This window comes from Oncorhynchus masou, unplaced genomic scaffold (genome assembly GCF_036934945.1).
Source record: "Oncorhynchus masou masou isolate Uvic2021 unplaced genomic scaffold, UVic_Omas_1.1 unplaced_scaffold_7101, whole genome shotgun sequence".
Classification (NCBI taxonomy): domain Eukaryota; kingdom Metazoa; phylum Chordata; class Actinopteri; order Salmoniformes; family Salmonidae; genus Oncorhynchus; species Oncorhynchus masou.
The window spans coordinates 1-9,790 of record NW_027013567.1 but is presented as its reverse complement, the minus strand read 5'-3'; the positions used below and the strand labels follow the sequence as shown (position 1 = coordinate 9,790).

The window sequence follows — 9,790 nt, the reverse complement described above, 5'->3', positions numbered from 1 at the left end:
GGTATTAAGATGAGGTAGAGGACACATGGTATTAAGATGAGGTAGAGGACACATGGTATTAAGATGAGGTACAGGACACATGGTATTAAGATGAGGTAAATGACACATGGTATTAAGATGAGGTACAGGTCACATGGTATTAAGATGAGGTAAAGGACACATGGTATTAAGATGAGGTACAGGACACATGGTATTAAGTTGAGGTACAGGACACATGGTATTAAGATGAGGTAAAGGACACATGGTATTTAGATGAGGTAAAGGACACATGGCATTAAGATGAGGTAAAGGACACATGGCATTAAGATGAGGTAGAGGACACATGGTATTAAGATGAGGTAGAGGACACATGGTATTAAGATGAGGTACAGGACACATGGTATTAAGATGAGGTAAAGGACACATGGTATTTAGATGAGGTAAAGGACACATGGCATTAAGATGAGGTAAAGGACACATGGTATTAAGATGAGGTAGAGGACACATGGTATTAAGATGAGGTAAAGGACACATGGTATTGAGGTAAAGGACACATGGTATTAAGATGAGGTAAAGGACACATGGTATTAAGATGAGGTAAAGGACACATGGTATTAAAATGAGGTACAGGACACATGGTATTAAGATGAGGTACAGGACACATGGTATTAAGATGAGGTACAGGACACATGGTATTAAGATGAGGTAGAGGACACATGGTATTAAGATGAGGTACAGGACACATGGTATTAAGATGAGGTACAGGACACATGGTATTAAGATGAGGTACAGGACACATGGTATTAAGATGAGGTAAAGGACACATGGTATTAAGATGAGCTACAGGACACATGGTATTAAGATGAGGTAGAGGACACATGGTATTAAGATGAGGTACAGGACACATGGTATTAAGATGAGGTAAAGGACACATGGTATTTAGATGAGGTAAAGGACACATGGCATTAAGATGAGGTAAAGGACACATGGTATTAAGATGAGGTAGAGGACACATGGTATTAAGATGAGGTACAGGACACATGGTATTAAGATGAGGTACAGGACACATGGTATTAAGATGAGGTAAAGGACACATGGTATTAAGATGAGGTAAAGGACACATGGTATTACGATGAGGTAAAGGTCACATGATATTAAGATGAGGTACAGGACACATGGTATTAAGATGAGCTACAGGACACATGGTATTAAGATGAGGTAAAGGACACATGGTATTAAGATGAGTTAAAGGACACATGGTATTAAGATGAGGTAAAGGACACATGGTATTAAGATGAGGTAAAGGACACATGCTATTAAGATGAGGTAAAGGACACATGGTATTAAGATGAGGTACAGGACACATGGTATTAAGATGAGGTACAGGACACATGGTATTAAGATGAGGTAGAGGACACATGGTATTAAGATGAGGTAGAGGACACATGGTATTAAGATGAGGTACAGGACACATGGTATTAAGATGAGGTAAATGACACATGGTATTAAGATGAGGTACAGGTCACATGGTATTAAGATGAGGTAAAGGACACATGGTATTAAGATGAGGTACAGGACACATGGTATTAAGTTGAGGTACAGGACACATGGTATTAAGATGAGGTACAGGACACATGGTATTAAGATGAGGTAGAGGACACATGGTATTAAGATGAGGTAAAGGACACATGGTATTAAGATGAGCTACAGGACACATGGAACTTAACACAGACTATTGAGCACATATACATGGATGCTGGACAGACACATATATTCCCTCACCATGTCAGTGCTTCGAGAACCTTCTGGAAGCAGATTTTTAATCAGCCGCTGTCCAATAGGAGGCTTCGCTGGAACACACGTTACCAACCCACTCTTCCCAGCACGCACCTGGGCCTGAGGAATCAGTTGGTTGTTAGTCAGTAGACTTGGGGGTAGATCTGCTTTATTATTGCAGATAGATTGTATTTTCCATCAATTTAATTGGCTGCATCATTTTCAATGTCCCATATATATAACAAATTGTATATTTTCCATCTTTATTATTTTCCCCTTACCCTACAACCCCTCCCCCCCTAATTGTAGTAAACTAATGAACTTGGCTTCTACTTCCAGTTTATACATACTATATACATTTTACGGACACACTGTATTTTAATAGTTATCTTACGTTTGTTCTTAATCTCATCCTTTAGCCCCCTAAATCCCTCCCATTTATCTCTGAACACCATCCAGTTTTGAATTTTATTTGCCACAGACAGACAGATGGACAGACAGACAGACAGACAATACCAACAACAAGAGAAGAACAGACAGACAGACAGACAGACAGACAGACAGACAGACAGACAGACAGACAGACAGACAGACAGACAGACAGACAGACAGACAATACCAACAACAAGAGAACAGACAGACAGACAATACCAACAAGCAGAGAAGAACAGACAGACAGACAAACAGGGAGGTCAGGGTACCCTACCTCCTTGGCGACAAGCTGCCAGTTGAGTTTGAAGATGATGACGATGAAGAACCCAGTTTGGAGGATGACACAGATGAAGAGACCTACCCACAAACCTGACAGGTGGAGCACACACACACATCACACAATCACAGAGTTGTTACACACTAGACCAGTGTCAAATAAAGACTGAGGTAGTGATAGAGATAGAGAGATGGAGGTAGAGGTAGAGCTCGAGATTAAGGTGGAGGTAGTGATAGAGATGGAGGTAGATGTAGATGTAGAGCTAGAGATTAAGGTGGAGGTAGTGATAGAGATGGAGGTAAGGTAGATGTAGAGCTAGAGATTAAGGTGGAGGTAGTGATAGAGATGGAGTTAGATATAGAGCTCGAGATTAAGGTGGAGGTAGTGATAGAGATGGAGGTAGAGGTAGATGTAGAGCTAGAGATTAAGGTGGAGTAGTGATGGAGATGGAGGTAGATGTAGAGCGAGAGATTAAGGTGGAGGTAGTGATAGAGATGGAGGTAGATGTATTTATTATGTATCCCCATTAGTTCCTGTCAAGGCAGCAGCTACTCTTCCTGGGGTTTATTATGGATCACCATTAGTTCCTGCCAAGGCAGCAGCTACTCTTCCTGGGGTTAATTATGGATCACCATTAGTTCCTGCCAAGACAGCAGCTACTCGTCCTGGGGTTTATTATGGATCCCCATTAGTTCCTGTCAAGGCAGCAGCTACTCTTCCTGTGGTTTATCATGGATCCCCATTAGTTCCTGCCAAGACAGCAGCTACTCTTCCTGGGGTTTATTATGGATCCCCATTAGTTCCTTCAAGGCAGCAGCTACTCTTCCTGGGGTCCAGCAAAATTAAAGCTGATTATACAATTTTAAAACATTACAATACATTTTACAGATTTCACAACACACTGTGTTCCCTCAGGCCCCTACTCCACCACTACCACATATCTACAACACACTGTGTCCCCTCAGGCCCCTAGTCCACCACTACCACATATCTACAACACACTGTGTGTCCTCCAGGCCCCTACTCCACCACTACCACATATCTACAACACACTGTGTTCCCTCAGGCCCCCTACTCCACCACTACCACATATCTACATTAGCAATTTACAGTCTAGCCAGACACCTAGGTGTTTGTCGTTGTCCACATATTCTATTTCCGAACCGTCCAGAGTAGTGATGCTAGTCGGGCGGGCGGATCCAGGCAGCGAACGATTGAAAAGCATGTATTTGGTTTTACTAGCGTTTTAGAGCAGTTGGAGGCCATGGAAGGAGTGTTGTATGGCATTGAAGCTTGTTTGGAGGTTTGTTAACACAGTGTCCAAAGAAAGGGCCAGAAGTATACAGAAAGGTGTCGTCTGCGTAGAGGTGGATCAGAGAATCACCCGCAACATCGTTGATGTATACAGAGAAAATTCGGCTCGAGAATTGAACCCTGTGGTACCCCCATAGAGACTGCCAGATGTCCAGACAACAGACCCTCCGATTTGACACACTGAACTCTATCAGAGAAGTAGTTGGTGAACCAGGTGAGGAAGTCATTAGAGAAACCAAGGCTGTTCAGTCTGCTGATAAGAATACGGTGATTGACAGAGTCGAAAGCCTTGGCCAGGTTGATAAAGATGGCTGTATAGTACTGTATAGTACTGTTGCACTGTTCTCAGCCAATTGCAATTTTCCGAAGTCCTTTTTTGTGGCACCTGACCACACGACTGAACAGTAGTCCAGGTGCGACAAAACTAGAGCCTGTAGGACCTGCCTTGTTGATAGTGTTGTTAAGAAGGCAGAGTAGCGCTTTATTATAGACAGACTTCTCCCCATCTTAGCTACTACTGCATCAATATGTTTTGACTATGACAGTTTACAATCTAGTGTTACTCCAAGCAGTTTAGTCATCTCAACTTGCTGAATTTGCACATTATTTATTACAAGATTTAGTTGAGTTTTAAAGGTTTAGTGAGTGTTTTGTTCCAAATTCAATGCTTTTAGTTGTATAAATATTTAGGGGTAAGTAGAGGGTAAGTAGAGGTAGAGATAGAGTTTGAGATGTTGAAGTAGAGGTTGAGGTAGAGGTTGAGATGTTGAAGTAGAGGTAGAGATAGAGGTTGAGATGTTGAAGTAGAGGTAGAGATAGAGGTTGAGATGTTGAAGTAGAGGTTGAGATAGAGGTTGAGATGTTGAAGTAGAGGTAGAGATAGAGGTTGAGATGTTGAAGTAGAGGTAGAGATAGAGGTTGAGATGTTGAAGAAGAGGTAGAGATAGAGGTTGAGATGTTGAAGTAGAGGTTGAGATAGAGATAGAGGTTAGAGTTATTGAAGTAGAGGTAGAGATAGAGGTTGATATAGAGATAAGAGGTCAGAGATGTTGAAGTAGAGGTTGAGATGTTGAAGTAGAGCTAGAGATAGAGGTTGATATAGAGATAGAGGTTAGAGATGTTGAGGTAGAGATTTTGAGGCAGAAATAGAGGTAGAGGAGGAGGTATAGAGATATAGATCGAGGTAGTGGTAGAGGTAGATTTAGAGGTAGAGGTAGTGGTAGAGGTAGATTTAGAGGTAGAGGTTGGGGTCAGAATAGAGGTAGTGGTAGAGGTAGTGGTAGAGGTAGATTTAGAGTTGGAGGTTGAGGTCAGGATAGAGGTTGTGGTAAGGTAGATTTAGAGGTAGATGTTGAGGTCAGGATAGAGGTGGTGGTAGAGGTAGATTTAGAGGTAGAAATAGAGATCAGGATAGAAGCGTAGTCGAGATAGTGGTAGAGGTAGATTTAGAGGTAGAGGTTGAGGTCAGGATAGGGTAGAGATAGAGGTAGAGGTAGTGATGGAGGTAGATTTAGAGGTAGAGATAGAGATCAGGATAGGCGTAGGTGTAGAGGTAGATTGAGAGGTAGAGGTTGAGGTCAGGATAGAGATAGTGGTAGAGGCAGATTTAGAGGTACAGGTTGAGGTCAGGATAGACGTAGTAGAGCTAGTGGTAGAGGTACATTTAGAGGTAGAGGTTGAGGTCAGGATAGAGATAGTGGTAGAGGTAGATTTAGAGGTAGAGATAGAGGTCAGGATAGGCGTAGTTGTAGGAGGCAGAGATAGAGGTTGTGGTAGAGGTAGATTTAGAGGTAGAGGTTGAGGTCAGGATAGAGGTAGTAGAGGTAGTGGTAGAGGTAGATTTAGAGGTAGAGGTTGAGGTCAGGATAGAGATAGTGGTAGAGGTAGATTTAGAGGTAGAGGTTGGGTAGTGGTAGAGGTAGAGATAGAGGTAGATTTAGAGGTAGAGATAGAGGTCAGAATAGGCATAGTTGTAGAGGTAGAGATAGAGGTTGTGGTAGAGGTAGATTTAAAGGTTGAGGTCAGGATAGAGATAGTGGTAGTGGTAGATGTAGATTTAGAGGTAGAGGTTGAGGTCAGGATAGAGATAGTGGTAGAGGTAGATTTAGAGGTTGGGGTCAGGATAGAGGTAGTGGTACTGGTAGAGGTAGATTTAGAGTAGAGGTCAGGATAGACGTAGTAGAGATAGAGGTTGTTGTTGTGGTAGAGGTAGATTTAGAGGTACAGGCAGATTTATAGTAGAGGTCAGGATAGACGTAATAGAGATAGAGGTTGTGGTAGTGGTAGAGGTAGATTTAGAGATAGAGGTTGTGGTAGATGTAGATTTAGAGGTAGAGGTCAGGATAGAGGTGGTGGTAGAGGTAGATTTAGGGGTAGAAATAGAGATCAGGATAGAGCGTGGTCGAGGTAGTGGTAGAGGTAGATTTAGAGGTCGAGGTTGAGGTCAGGATAGAGGTAGAGATAAGGAATTATTGATGGAGGTAGATTTAGAGGTAGAGATAGAGGTCAGGATAGGCGTAGGTGTAGAGGTAGATTGAGAGGTAGAGGTTGAGGTCAGGATAGAGATAGTGGTAGAGGCAGATTTAGAGGTACAGGTTGAGGTCAGGATAGGCGTAGTAGAGGTAGATTGAGAGGTAGAGGTTGAGGTAGTGGTAGGTACATTTAGAGGTAGGTTGAGGTAGTGAAAGAGATAGAGATAGAGGTAGATTGAGAGGTAGAGATAGAGGTCAGGATAGAGGTAGTGGTGGAGGAAGATTTTGAGGTAGAGATAGAGGTAGTGGTAGAGGTAGATTGAGAGGTAGAGATAGAGGTCAGGATAGAGGTAGTGGTGGAGGAAGATTTTGAGGTAGAGATAGAGGTAGTGGTAGAGGTAGAGATAGAGGGTAGATTGAGAGGTAGAGATAGAGGTCAGGATAAGGCGTAGTTGTAGAGGTAGAGATAGAGGTTGTGGTAGAGGTAGATTTAGAGATAGAGGTTGAGGTCAGGATAGAGGTAGTAGAGGTAGTGGTAGAGGTAGATTTAGAGGTAGAGTTTGACGTCAGGATAGACGTAGTAGAGATAGTGGTAAGGTAGATTTAGGAGGTAGAGGTTGAGGTCAGGATAGAGATAGTGGTAGAAGTAGATTTAGAGGTAGAGGTTGAGGTAGTGGTAGAGGCAGATTTAGAGGTAGAGGTTGAGGTAGTGGTAGAGGTAGATTGAGAGGTAGAGATAGAGGTCAGGATAGGCGTAGTTGTAGAGGTAGAGATAGAGGTTGTGGTAGAGGTAGATTTAGAGGTAGAGGTTGAGGTCAGGATAGAGGTAGTGGTAGTGGTAGATGTAGATTTAGAGGTAGAGGTTGAGATCAGGATAGAGATAGTGGTAGAGGTAGATTTAGAGGTAGAGGTTGGGGTCAGGATAGAGGTAGTGGTACTGGTAGAGGTAGAGATAGATTTAGAGGTAGAGTTTGAGTTCAGGATAGAGGTTGTGGTAGAGGTAGAGGCAGATTTAGAGTAGAGGTCAGGATAGACGTAGTAGAGATAGAGGTTGTGTTTGTGGTAGAGGTAGATTTAGAGGTACAGGCAGATTTATAGTAGAGGTCAGGATAGACGTAGTAGAGATAGAGGTTGTGGTAGAGACAGAGGTAGATTTAGAGATAGAGGTTGTGGTAGATGTAGATTTAGAGGTAGAGGTTGAGGTCAGGATAGACTTAGTAGAGATAGAGGTTGTGGTAGAGGTAGATTTAGAGATAGAGGTTGAGGTAGATTTAGAGTTAGAGTAGAGGTCAGGATAGATGTAGTAGAGATAGAGGTTGTGATAGAGGTAGATTTAGAGATAGAGGTTGTGGTAGAGGTAGAGGAAGATTTAGAGTAGAGGTCAGGATAGAAATTGTAGAGGTAGAGGTTGTGGTAGTGGTAGATTTAGAGTAGAGGTCAGAGTAGACGTAGTAGAGATAGTGGTTGTGGTAGAGGCAGAGGTAGATTTAGAGATAGAGGTTGTGGTAGATGTAGATTTAGAGGTAGAGGTTGAGGTCAGGATAGACTTAGTAGAGATAGAGGTTGTGGTAGAGGTAGATTTAGAGATAGAGGTTGTGGTAGAGGTAGAGGTAGATTTAGAGTAGAGGTCAGGATAGAAATTGTAGAGGTAGAGGTTGTGGTAGTGGTAGTGGTAGATTTAGAGTAGAGGTCAGGGTAGAGGTAGTAGAGATAGAGGTTGTGTTAGTGGTAGAGGTAGAGGTAGATTTAGAGGTAGAGGTCAGGATGGACGTAGTATAGATAGAGGTTGTAGTAGTGGTAGAGGTCGATTTAGAGGTAGAGGTCAGGGTAGAGGTAGTAGTGGTAGAGGTAGAGGTCAGGATAGAGGTAGTAGAGGTAGAGGTAGAGGTCAGGATAGAGGTAGTAGAGGTTGAGGTAGTGATAGAGGTAGTAGAGGTAAGAGGTCAGGATAGAGGTAGTTGAGGTAGTGATAGAGGTAGTAGAGGTAGAGGTCAGGATAGAGGTAGTAGAGGTAGAGGTAGTGATAGGAGGTAGAGGTCAGGATAGAGGTAGTAGAGGTAGTGATAGAGGTAGTAGAGGTAGGGGGTAGGATAGAGGTAGTAGAGGTAGAGGTCAGGATAGAGGTAGTAGAGGTAGAGGTCAGGAAAGAGGTAGTAGAGGTTGAGGTAGTGATAGAGGTAGTAGAGGTAGAGGTCAGGGTAGAGTTAGTAGAGGTAGAGGTCAGGATAGAGGTAGTAGAGGTAGATTTAGAGGTAGTAGAGGTAGAGGAAGAACACCTAGTATCCTGAGCTTAGCAGCGAACATCAAAGCGATGCCGACCGGAAGGCCAATGCAATAGTATGAGACCAGGTTAGACAGCGCAGCTATCTTCTGTTTTCCTGCTCCAACCAGGATACCTGAACACACACACACTACACACACACACACACACACACACACACACACACACACACGCACACACACACACACACACACACACACACACACACACACACACACTAGTTAGACTCACCAGTAGAGACAACTGTATGAATGTGTAGAGACCCAGGAACTCACCAGTAGAGGTACTCACCAGTAGAGGTTCTCACCAGTAAAGGTACTCACCAGTAAAGGTACTCATCAGTAAAGGTACTCAACAGTAGGTACTCACCAGTAAAGGTACTCACCAGTAGAGGTATTCACCAGTAGAGGTACTCACCAGTAAAGGTACTCACCAGTAAAGGTACTCACCAGTAGAGGTATTCACCAGTAGAGGTATTCACCAGTAAGAGGTACTCACCAGTAAAGGTACTCACCAGTAGAGGTACTCACCAGTAGAGGTATTCACCAGTAGAGGTACTCACCAGTAGAGGTATTCACCAGTAGAGGTACTCACCAGTAAAAGTACTCACCAGTAAAGGTACTCACCAGTAAAGGTACTCACCAGTAAAGGTACTCACCAGTAAAGGTACTCACCAGTAAAGCATCAAAGAACTGTATGAAGGTGTAGAGCCCCAGGTTCACTGACACGTTGTCCACTATGGTTCTGGAGAGGACAGGACAGGACTCCAGGAGAGGGGACTGTTAACTACTGAGAGATCACTTAGGTCCTGTCTACACTTGACACTTACATGCAACTTCTGCTATCAGAACATGAAGATCACGTTGAAAAGACGGGTCAAAAGTCACTTTGTGGTCTGATTGTGTTCAGATCTGCAGACCACTTCAGAAGCTGGTCAGGGATGCATTGTGTGCGGATTTCTTCTCAGTCTGGACACAAACAGGCTGCAAAGCTCATACAGTGGGCGACTCATCAGCACTCCTCCCACAAGTCTACTGTCTATTATCTATCCTTTACCCCTACCTACAGTATACTGCTGTTACTGTCTATTATCTATCCTTTACCCCTACCTACAGTATACTGCTGTTACTGTCTATTATCTATCCTTTACCCCTACCTACAGTATACTGCTGTTACTGTCTATTATCTATCCATTACCCCTACCTATATACTGCTGTTACTGTCTATTATCTATCCATTACCCCTACCTACAGTATACAG

At 43.1% G+C, this 9,790-nt stretch overlaps 1 long non-coding RNA gene across 1 annotated transcript; it reads right to left on the bottom strand.

Annotated features, from left to right (window-relative positions):
* Positions 1-1,763: 1,763 nt before the first annotated feature.
* On the bottom strand, positions 1,764-8,657 carry LOC135537099 (uncharacterized). Its single transcript, XR_010455122.1, has 3 exons — positions 8,526-8,657; positions 2,462-2,556; positions 1,764-1,875 (listed from the first exon to the last, which is right to left on the bottom strand). It is a non-coding gene; the product is annotated as an uncharacterized LOC135537099 (long non-coding RNA).
* Between the last annotated feature and the right edge of the window lie 1,133 nt (positions 8,658-9,790).